Source organism: Lagopus muta, chromosome 20 (genome assembly GCF_023343835.1).
Source record: "Lagopus muta isolate bLagMut1 chromosome 20, bLagMut1 primary, whole genome shotgun sequence".
NCBI lineage: Eukaryota > Metazoa > Chordata > Aves > Galliformes > Phasianidae > Lagopus > Lagopus muta.
The window spans coordinates 8,425,001-8,437,247 of NC_064452.1; the positions used below are offsets into that span (position 1 = coordinate 8,425,001).

General features: G+C 45.2%; 1 protein-coding gene across 6 annotated transcripts in view; it reads left to right on the top strand.

The window, feature by feature from the left end:
* Positions 1-12,247, top strand: part of AUTS2 (activator of transcription and developmental regulator AUTS2) — a 663,330-nt gene that overhangs the window by 534,167 nt on the left and 116,916 nt on the right. The window lies entirely within an intron of this gene.

Genomic DNA, 12,247 nt, shown 5'->3' on the forward strand with positions numbered 1-12,247 from the left:
GAGCGCGGAGCCCCAGACAGATGAGCGGTCTCCAGTTGCGTTTTCTTTCCATCTTCCCCATCTGTTCGCTGCGGTTTTAATTAAATCTACTGAGATTATTCTTGGCCTTCTCCAAGAAGCAGAAAGCCAAGCCGTGCCAATGTCCACTCATCTCTGCTCTTTGCTGCCAGGCGCTAATGAGCAGGCACGGAGGGGAAGGAGCCCGCGCATCCCCTCTGCTCGCCAGCCATCATGAGCCGCTAATAAGGAGAAAGCCGAAAGGGCCCAGGCCTCCATCCCCTGGTGCATCTGTACGAAGCAAAACAAACTAATGAAGGATTCCACTTGCGGTTAGCTTGCTAATAGAAATGACAGGCTTCAAATAACCTGAAAGCATCCAGCGCGATGCTTGTCTATCTGATCAGGGCTCTTCGGCTGGCACCTGACACTTTCAATACCATAATGACATTCACATGCATTCTTTTCGAATGCTGTCATACAGCAAGATCTTTCTTCTCTTCATTTGCTTAGAGGGTGCCTGGCAAAGCTATTAAGTCTGTGATGGGAGTGACAGCTAACTGCAGGCCTGTCAGCCCCACTTCCGATGTCAGCACATCCTTGTACCTATTAGGAGCATATCGCTACAACTTCACAAATAACCTGCTGTAATGTGCTCAGCAATTGTGTATTTTGCATCCAAACACAGCCCATAACACACTTGCTGAGAGGTCCCTTCTGAGACACTCGGTGTGTTTGTTTAGTCGATCCTTTAAAGCCTTTTCTCGGGGAGGAGCTCAGGGAAGGTTTAAATGCCTTTGGAAGCTGTCACAGTTGTGGAGGTAGTTGGGATAGAGATGGGTTCACTCTGTGTCTGGTGTGTGTGGCTCTTTGTTGTGTGGAAGAGTGAGTTCTGAACTCATTTAGCTCGGTAGGAAGGTTCTGTGCTTTTTCCTGCCTGCAAATGCTATTAATGGAAGAGCAACCAACCAAGATGAGAATTTCAGTGAAATATTTGCCACAGCAAAATGGTGAATTGGCAAAACTGCATAGAGAACAGTAGCACAGCAGCAGCTGCAGTGTGCAACAGCACTTCCAGCACTTTCCTTCATGCGTGGCTGCTCTGAGGTACCTGGGTCCCTCTGTTATGACTTTCATTCTGCTTTTCTGGGTGACACTTCCATCCCTTTGGTTTTCCACAAATGGAAAATATGAGTGGAAGCATATGGATGTGGCAGTTAGAGTGTAGTGGTGGACTTAGGTCAGGTGGATAGTCAGACATGATAACCTTAAGGGCTTTTTCTGATCTAAATGATTCTACGATTAAAAGATTCAGTAATATTAGGAGACTAAGTAATAGGTCTTTTTGGTCTTGATCTGCCGAGAAATGCAGCAGTTCCTCATTTCTGCATCACCAGCAAATACAGTAGCAATGCAGTTTCATGGGGTGAGGTTTCATCAGAATTCCATGATTTTCTTGGCTGAATGACTCACTGGTAAACAATGCTTCTATTTTATCCTGTCCCAGAGCTGAACCTGAGCTGAATCACGGAAGGTGCCACTGAGGTGGTAGTTAAGAAGTGATGAGCAGTGTAGCAGTAATGCAATTATAATTGCCATGCTTTAACTCTTCAGGTAGTCCTCCTTCCCTCTTCTGAGTAGAATTAGCCAGCATCGTTCTTGTTACAGAGGTTACACTGCTTAAAAAATAAGCAAAGCAATCTGGTCTTTGTTTCCTGCCAAGAATCTTTCGATGCCCTGAAATCTGTGGTCCTGAGACCTGCAGAGCTGCTGTTAGGAAATACGGTTTGCGTTGATTTCGTCACAGCTGACTGAGCCCAAACTAGGAATTAGATATCATTTGTAACTGCCATTTGTCTATATGAGCTGGGAATTGATAGCAGCAAGAAAAGCAGAAGAGATCTTAATACGAACACTTACATCTCTGCTACGCTTGACAAAGATTGAGCCATATCTCCACCTCTGAAGCAATAAAAATACAAAGGCTAACAAGAAACCCAAATTTAAAAACATCTATTTTTTCTTCTGAAGTTCTTCACACTATCCTACAATTGGGATACGCAATTAAATAACTTGCTGGCTCCTCAAATATTTGCAACCTCGCTGCATATTGCTAAGAGATTCAGAAGCTTGGGAAGTAGGGTGGACATCTTGTGAACAATCCAGCAATGGTCTTTGACGCTCCATCAATGCAACTGAGAGGGGCTGCCTTCTTGGCATCTGCTGCTGAGTGTACTGTACATTAGGCATACAAGAAATGGAGCCCGGGGGGAATTTCATATTCAACAGCCAGCAGCCCGGGTATCAATTAAAGTTGGGTTATTTTCATATGTCACCATTATGACCCTTTAAACAGTGCAGCTATAGTGGAATCACGATGTCTCTCTGACCCTATACTATGCAAATGCACCAAGGCCAGAAGGACTAGAAAACCTCCTGAATTTTAATGTGAGAAGTATGTGATGCCCCTACCTCATTGACATTCTGTGTGGATTTTTTTCACTAATCCTCACACTCAGTAGGCCTAACTTTCTTGATCTCGGTTCTTCAACGGGGTGTGCAGGTCAAGAAGGCAGCTGAGATGGGCCAGGAAGGAGCCAGGTGGCACAGTGTGGAGCAGCAAACTCGGTACAATGAGAATCAGGATGGGGATGTTTGGGGAGAGCCCAGTCGCTGCCAAAACTGGCATGGTGGGTGAACCATAGGCTTGGGTCAGAAGTTCTCAAAGGCTCTTCCTGGGTCTACATTTTGAGGGATGATTTTTGAATTTATCTGGAGTCAGGGAAAAATTGGGAGTTTTCAAGGTATTGTAGAATCATTAAGGTTGGAAAAGTCATCTAAGATCATCTAGTCCAACCGTCCACCTACCACCAATATTGCCCGCTGACCTACCACCACTAAGGTAGGTTGTTGCGAGGGGAAGTGAGTGATTCCCCTGTATGAACCTGTCTCCATCAGTGGTGTGGAGAAGCAGCCTTGACATAAATAACAGAAAAAGAGACGTAAGAACACCGTGTTATTTTTCTTCTTTTCTTCAGGTTGCTTTTTTGGATCTGTTTGTTTGTTTTCCCAGGTATATTATGTTGCACTTGAAGTATATAGATGCCATAAGCTCCTGGTTGCAGGAGTATGGAGACCAAGTGATGAAGGCCAGCGGTCCCCAAATGCTGCCTGGCCAGTGTGCATCCCGCAGTGCACAGGAGGTGACAGGATCCATCCTCCCTGTCGCTCTGCTCAAGTGGCTTCTTGTATGTACGCTCATCTCGAGGGAGGTAGCGCTAAATACATTGACTCCAGTAGGAACGTAGCTTGCTGTGGTATGTGACGTACACAGTGATGGTTTTGTTCTGTGCAATAGACACAAAAAAGGTTTTATTCAGCAGAGTGGTGAAGGGGCAGGGTTCTGGGTTGGTGTGCAACAGAATAAGGAAAGTGGGATGCAACTGCCGAGGTGGTTTTCATTCACTTGGCAGTTTGGTTTTGGGAGGTTTTTAGCTGGCTCTGGCTCGCTGTACATTTCTCGCTCTTTTATTCCCACCAGCTTTATAAAATCTTAAATGTTTATGAATCAGGGCCACATAGTATTTAAATTTTCAAACAGAGAACCATTCTTCTATATAACAGCCTTCTGACTTTCTGAGGTTGTCAGACGTGTTACTCGTTTTTAAAAGGGAGTATTGTATATAGAACCTCAATTATTTCCTCATAAAGTGATTTTAAAATGACTCCCCAGTGAGTTTTAGGAAAGTGTGTCTAGACTTTTTTCTTTTTCTGTTTTATCCCAGTCTCCCCTTCCCGCCTGCCCCTATCATTTTGTAGGTTATGGATAGTTGAGGATTTGTTGTACTGCAATTTAATGCTGAGTGTGTGCCGTGACCTTTGAGGGGGAAGTCTGTTGGCAGTATCATTACAAATAAAGTACTAACAGATTTCAGAGGTTTATAGATTCCAAGCCGGTTGCTGAAGCCTGCAGACATTTATAAACTTACCGCCGCAGACTTTCAAACCGGGAGCTGAGGTGGTGGTGCAGCCCCTGCTCCGCACCAGCTGCTTCTCAGAGCCCCTCCGGCCCCGCTGCCTCCCCCCTGCTGCCTCTCGGTGGGCTCTGCTCTGCTCCTGCCCCACACTGCACGGAGCTGGAAGGCCCACGCACACAGCCCTGCTTCTCCTGCTGCAGCCGGGCGGTTCGGAGCGGGAGCGAGGATTTGCATGGCGGGACGCTGAGACGGCGAGAGCCGTGCTTGGCTTTACTGCAGGAAGTGGATTAGGCAAATCCCTGAAACAGTGCAGAAATCCATTTTTCCAGGTGCTGGGGCTGGAGGAAACATATAATTAACAGTATCCTGATTTTTACTTAGTTAAGTCTTAGAGCGAGGTATCCTGGAGTTTATATTTTTAGCAGCCACTTTAAGAGATGGTGGGGGAGGATAAGCGTACATAGGGGGAGAGATTAATTTAAAATTGATAACCGCATGGCAGCACCACAGTTTTAACAAGCTCAAGGCCTGCCTCGTGCAGCCTGCTGCACTCAGGGGAGCGCAGTTCAATTCTCCGTGCTGCCAGTTGAAATCAGAAATCACAACTGCAGTGATTAGCAGTGAATTTCCTGATCTCGCTGCCGCCGGCAAAGGAAGGAGCGGACGGTACCCTGCCCCTTCCCCTGTGTGGTTAACCCCTAGCAGGGAGGAGAAGGTAAGGACAGGGGGATCTTGGGGAGTTGGTGCCATTTAAACTTGTACGTGTTGTTTGAAAAAAATCAATGGCCATTAATGGCCGGGCCTGACTGGAGAGGTGCCCAGCAGAGTCTTAATTAATCTCTTAGCTAATAGAGGAGCATCACTTCCAAACGCCCGTTCTACCCCTCTCATTCCAGCAATGCAGGTCGTGTCCACAGGGGCTGTGCAGCCAGCAGGATGCAGCCTGCTCTCAGACTCAGGTGTCAGTCTGGGGTAAACCCAAATGCTGGTTTTTACTGGTGTAAACTGGGATGAGATTTAACTCTGATCACGTCAAGTAACACCCTGCCTGGGTTTCCTCATGCTTGTTCATCAGTGAAGCAATGGAGGTTAAAACAACAGGATGCTGCTCTGTTTTGCTGTGCTCTGAAATGTGTTATTGTTGTTTGTCTGTCTAACATCTTCCACCTGGTTAGCAGAGAGCTGCAGCACTCGGTGTGTCAGGGATCGATACGCTCACAAAGCTGTCAGACCGGTCCCTTGGCCCTTCTCTGAGCACTGCTGCTGGAGGTTCCTTGTTCAGGTCCCTGAAAATGTATGATGAGGAAATTCAGATTAACACACGCAAACCGCAGCAAGCTGAAGTTCAGAAAGCTATTGCAGTGTGTAACAGTCTCAAGCAAATGGGGTGTATATGTCATAGAATCATAGAATCGGGTTGGAAAAGACCTTAAAGATCATAAAGTCCAACTGCAACCTAACCAGACTACCCTAATTCTAACAGCCCTCCACTAAATCATGTCCCTGAGCACCACGTCCAAATGGTTTTTAAACACACAGGGATGGTGACTCAACCACCTCCCTGGGGAGCCTATTTCAGAGCTTAACAACCCTTTCTGCAAAGAAGTTTTTCCTGGTATCTAACCTAAACTTACCCTGGCGCAACTTGAGACCATTTCCCCTCGTCCTTTTGGTCTGGATAACGTGAACATCTTGGTAGCTAGAGCAGAAAAAGGTGTTGCTTCATAAACAATTAGATAATTGGTCAAGAAATGACCTTTGCATCCAGCCCTTTGCCTAATGGGGCAGGCTGGAAGTCATTTTGTTTGCTTGCTTCTTGTACCTTCCTGACCTTTCCTTTTGTTGAAAAAATACTTTTTTTCATCTAAGCATTGCAGAGCTGCCAAAGCAGGTATTATGGAGAGGCAGCGTGCTGAATTAATGTGCATACATGGGTGTTCATCATATCCATAGGGTGCTCAGCCATGCGCCAAAGGCTGTACACCTCTGACAACATTGGTGAAGTTTCTTTTGGGGAGAATCAGAATGAAATTTCACGAGAAGCTCTGGTGAAAGGCTTATGGTCTGCTGCATATATGTATACCTGTCTTACTGCTTTATGTAAACTAATACAGCTACTGCACAATCAAGATAGATGTGCTGATATCTCAGAGAATTCCATGGATAGACACCAACCTTCTTTGCTGTTCATTTCCAATCAGTGCAGTGGCAGAGGAATTAAAGGTGGGTTTGGGCAAGCTGACAGATGCCAGGGTGCACTCTTACGTTTCTTCATAGGACGTGGTGAGCACCTTGAAAATGAGCTTATTACCCATCAGCATTTTTCACCACATTTTTTCTTTTTTTTCCCTTGCTCTTTGCTGGCTGCTGAACAAATCCAGACGTGCTTTTTGAATTTCAAACAGCACTCTTAGGAACTGGATGTTTGCAAACTATATCAAGCCAAAAACCAAACAAAACCCACCTCAAGTAGCCACAAATCCCTGGTTTCTCTGGCCTCAAGCAAATCCAACAGCAGTCTGTTTCATACCTGGTCAAGCCGTGGATTCCCAACGCACCCCTCACAGTGCAGTCTCCTGTCTTTGGTGTGCTCCAAGGCCAAGAAATTGTCCTGTGGAAAGCACAAAGCAACTTCTTTGAAGAAACAAACAACCCAGACTTACCCTGATGTAATCTGAGTGCAGAATTTAGCCCTTGGACTGCAGTTCTGGCTCCCCTGGCACTTGTAAGCTTTTTATGACTAATTAAAGTTGGTAAGTAGTCCCCCTCAGGGTGTTTTGGCTCATAAATGAAGGCCAACAAAATATCTAATTTTGCTAAATAGAGTAATTTTTTATATGCCAATAGAGGGCTTTTGGTGAGATTTTTTTTTTCCTCTCTCCCCACCGTTAGTTAGAAGTGAAAGCTCCAATGTTTTCCTATCAGCCTCAAGAAGCCAAAGCAGCTCTTGTTCCCTGCGCTGTGCTTGGGCAGGTCTCACGCACAGCGCTGATGCTGAGAGCCCTGGGGTCTCTGCTGGAAGAGGCACTGTTCAGCACAGACAGGGCTATCGCTGTGTGCTTACGTGGCCTTTGCATCAAAAATCCCTAGCACTTATTTCATCCTACTTCTCTTGTTTCTGCTCTGTTATTTTCTTCCTCAGCAGCTAAACCCTGGTGTCTTTCCCTTCTTAAAACCAAACCTGCTCCAGTGTGATGCACGAAGCAGCAGCACTGCAAGTCTTACAAACCCTTCATTGTCAGGGATTACTGTTACGATCATCATTCCACAGAATTGGAATTTGTTAGAGAGGCTTTGACCAGCCAGCAATGTGAAGTATTTTGGGGGTGAATTGCATCTCTGTAAAGACCAAAAACCATTTAAAAAGCAGACTGGAGTCTTTTGATTTACATTTCTGATATTAAACAGAGCGCCGCTCTCTGCATTTTTTGCTACAGGGCATTGCTTCACTGCTAAGAAATAGGGCCGTGGCAAGAATCCAACTTCTTAATGAACCAGCCTATCTGGAGGAAAACAGCTTTTCACACCATAATAAACAATGAACACCTTTTAGATAACAAATTCAATGGCAAAAATATTGCATTGTACATGTCATAGCCCCGTAATTTAATGGAGGCACTTGCTGCATTAGTGGTTTACATTAATTTTTAAAATTAATTTTGTTTGGCCTGCGGGGGAAATATTTTCTTTTTTTGTTTCTGATATCCTGCAGCTCATTAACACTTTTTTACTGCTGCTTTACAATACTATCTGTAATCGTCCAATTTGTAGCTAGAGGCTCATTTTTTAACTAGAGAGAGAGGGAAAAAAGGAGCTTTTACTGAAATCATAAATGAAGCTTCGACCACACTGAAAAATCTGCATCTCCACCAGCAGCTGGAGTGCCGCGGCCTTCTGCAGATGGATTAATTAAACCCCAGTGGGTTTTTAGCTTGGGATTTCTGGCCAGGGTGGTAGGCTGGGAGAGGGAAGTTTTCATCCCATTTCTGCTTTGTAAACACGAACCTGGGAGGTGCGGTGCAGAATGAATCTGGCTTCCCTTCTCCCTTCCGTGCCAGCAGTCCATACTTAAGACACTCCAGGACTACAGCTGTATCTCTTCCGTGTTGTCATTTTCCTGGGAAATAGCTGATACAGATTTCAATTTAAGAAGTGATTGTGCTTATTCAGAGTCACTGAAGAGCACAAATGCATTTCTCACCTTGGTGCTCTGGAACGCTGCCCTGCGCGGGGAAAAAATAGAGAGTGAAAATCAAAGTTAAACAACTTGAACATCGGCCCAACGCTCCGCGCTGCTCACAGCTGTTAATTTAGCAGCACACTGATCCCATCTCCCCGAATGAGGTGCTCGAGGATGGCTGCAGTGCGGTGGTCACACGTGCTTCGTTTGCCCTGGCTGCAGCGGGCTGAGGCACAGCAGCTCTGCAAATAATGCAGAATGCAGAAAGCTGATAGAGCAGGACAGTGCCATTGCATCCCGTCCTCAGGTCTTCACACAGGTGCTGTATGACTCACAAGTGCTGTGCTATGAAATGTGTGGGGTTGGGTAGCACCGGTGTTGCTTGGCCTTCCCTACGCTTTCACTTCATGAAAACAGTAGCTGTGAATCTGGCATAGTTAAGCTGAACTTCATGCCTAATGCAGAGTAGCGTATTGCTGTGAATATAAAGGTGTTATTTCCTGGGAATCTATGCAGGTGGTATTCCTGCTGCTAGGACAGGGCTTTCATAGCGTGTAGTAAGAGTGCAGCAAGAATGAGATCTCACTGCACTGTTACAGGGCGCTGTTTGCAGGTAGGAGATGACTTGCAATTACAACTGTGAGATTATCCCCCTACACAGACCAGCCCCACTTGGCTGAGGTCAATGGAATGGTGCTGCAGAATGGCACACATGCACACACAGATGTCTCAGGTCACCTCGCTTTTGGGGTGGGAGCACTGACTGCACTGTGGGTCTGTGGTGGTCTTCCAGAAGGGCTCTCTCCTGTTTTTTTCGTGGAGCTTTTAGTCGTTTTTTCAGCTTTCATTTTCATCAGATCACAGACCATCTTTTATCTATTATCCAGTAGCTCTTTTCTGACAGATATTTGCATCAAATGAGAACATGCAGGTTGGAACTCTCTCTGGTGAGGAAACCAGCTTGAGCTGAAAGGCGCTGCTTCTTGGGGCTTTGTTCTTGGTTCCTGCACATTTCCCCCCATCTAAATGCAGGTATTTCTACTGCTTCTTCTTTAGGGGAAAAAAAACCAAAACAACAAAAAACCTTCAATTCCGAGATCTGAGCTTATTCAGGCTTCCTCCTACGTATCAGTTGGAAACCTGTGTTCACTGAGAATGGTGAATCTGCTTTGAAACATCTGTTGAAGACTCTGTATGCCTCCAGAATCCTTTCTGAACCTTCCCTACTGAGACACCGCCAGCCTGCTTGTTTTTTTCATGGAGAGGGAAGAGAGTTGAAGGAAGGAACTTGGGCAGCCAGGTGCCTTTCTGCAGTTGCTTCTCTATCCACCAAAAGCCCCAACCAATGGGAGCAGTGACCTTTAAAGATGTGGGGAGAATATGAGCCGAGCGTCTGAAAGTTAGCAAAGCAGAAAAACCGTGTGTGACAGGAAATGGGAAAACGTGGTTCAATATTACCTTGGTTTCATAATTCTTCACTTAGGAGGTTATTAAATGACAGTATATAAAGGTGAATAAACCTCCATTTCGCATAGAGAATTTCATTGATTCAAGAAGCAGCCTTATTCTCCATCCAGTGAACCCAGGCAGATCTCTTACACAACACATTTCTGTGTACCTGCGTTGGTTGAAGGTCCTTTTGACGAGGCTGGTGGTACAGTGACCATCCCATGCTTTCTCTCCTTCTACCAGCACTTCTACCAATGCAGTGTTCCCAAAAATACCACGATTGCAGTGTCAGCATTGGGTGTGAGCCTGGAGCAGGTAATGCCCTGCCAACTGGAGATGTGCAGCCATAGGGTATGACCACTGCTGTGGTGGCTTCACCTTTTGGTTCCAGTGGGAAACACCCAGTTTGCACTGCCTGACCATAGTGGGAGTTTTCTCCTTATCACTTGAAAGTCCTTATACCTAAGCTAAAACAGGAGGGGTATATCTATTCCTGCAATGAAATCGAAGCATCACAAATATGCAACATAAATGCACATCTCTCACTGTATTTCCTTTATTACACAGACACCTCGTTAATGTCCTCGTCATTTTAGTCCTTGCATTAATAGCAGTGAGTATCATTTCCTCCAGTGGAGGCTGGGCATGAAATATTTTGCATACCAAGGCAATAACATTGAGTTTATTGTGAACCTTTTGCAGGGATGAGGAAATATAGGAAGGAGCAAGGAATTAATTAAATGCCCTTCCTCCCACCCCCAGGCTTTTCCTTCCTTCTAAATGTCTTCTGCAAAGAGTAAGCTTGCAATTGTGACGTTGGGATGGGGATTGAGTTACTGCTGGGGTGCAGAAGATGTAAACATCTGTGTTCCATCTCATGGTGCAGAGCTTGGAGATTTGGTGTTTCTTTGCTTATTTATGGGAGCTTTAATTCTCTGAGGGAAAACCAAGTGTTGCACATAGGGCTGGGACTTGGAGCTTGCGGGCTGCAGCAGCCCTGTGCCCTTCCAGGTAAGGTGCTGAGCAGCTCTCTGGCCATTACCTCCCCGCTAGGTGGGTACAGAACCATAACTTCATGGCCATGTCAGAATTCTAAATGTATTTTCTAATTGCATTTCATAATTATTAACTAGGAAAGTGCTTAACAATTAGGAGCTCAGTAATATGTGGAAGTCTATTGTCCTGATTGAAGGGCATTACTGTTGGCAACGGAGGCATTGGAGATGTATTAAACTCTTAGTTAATTAAGAGTTTGTGTAATTATACAGCATTTTTGGCCGTGTTTTATCTAGAATGGACCAGAGAACTGGAGGAAGGTCCAGCACCCAGAGAAAGCAGAATTTTTGGTGAGGTTTTTCTAAGTGTTGTGGACTCACAGCTGCAAAAGAAATAATGGTGGAATGTGGTGAGGAATAGAAGGTGAAGCCTACAGCCACAGCCTGGAGGCTCAAAGATGTCAACCTCAAATGGGTTTGGTTTTCAGTGGCGTGATCTGAACACTTAAGAAGTCACTTTCAAAAGGAAGTGCTGCCATTGTGCTTTGTGCCATAGCTGCTTCCATTGACACTCGTGTGCTGCACATTATAAAGTGAAAGCTGTGTCTTATGGGACATTGATGCTTTACAAAATACATATCATTATCAGCAGTAATGATGCAGAAGTGGATATCTCATAACATGCTGTGGAGTCTGTTTGGTCTTGTTACGCGGCAAGTCTCGGCCTCTTGGGTTCAGTGTCTCAGAACAGAGGTTTAAATAACCAGATGATGATGCAGGGCACTGCAATAAGTGTAAGCCTGTAAGTGTAAGCTTCAGTGCCAGCTCTTGTCTGCTGAGATTGGTTCTTTCAGAACTGGAGCAGTGAAATTTAGAAATCCATGTGACATCTGTGTAATGAAGAAATGGACTCTGGGACGTAAGTGCAGGTTAACCTGATTTTAATACAGCATGGGAGCAGCAGAGCCCCGGACCTGGGAACAAAGCAGAACAAAATGAGCAGGCTTTTCTGTTATGAATATTGGGGATTGAAAACCTGTGGAGGAGGGATAGTGTTCAGCATTGAGAAACCTAGAAACAGCAGATATGAGGAGTCGGTGCCTTTGCGTATAGAAATTGTTGTGCAGAATCCACTGACATAAATAACATCCTCTCTCTTTCTTGAAGGATGTGGTTTAAACCACTTCTTTGACTAATAAGTGATGTCAGAAGTGAGACTGAAATAAAAACAGAAGTGTAATCCAGCCAGATACCAAGAAGGAATTTTTATGGTAGTGAAAGTGGGGATCATAACACTCTTAGGATTTGCTGCTCAGAGTTCCCGTTGCAGAGGTGATGTACGCTGGTGGACACGGAGATGTTGTTACTCATGCATTTTTAATATTTTATTAAAGGTCTCTTTATTATGGAAAAATCGTGTACACCCTCTGCGCTCAGTGAGGGAGCCCAGAGGATCAATTGCAAAACACATGAAGCATGGAAAATTCACAAAGCAGCAGTGCTGGAAACAAAGCTTCAAACCAGGGGGAACAGGTACATCTTAAATAGGTTTTCTTCAGCTGTCTCTTTGGAATAGATGGTGACGTTTCTCGCTGTGCTGTGTGTCAGGGATTGTGTTGGGAGGTTTGGCTCTCAGTCTGAAATTACCC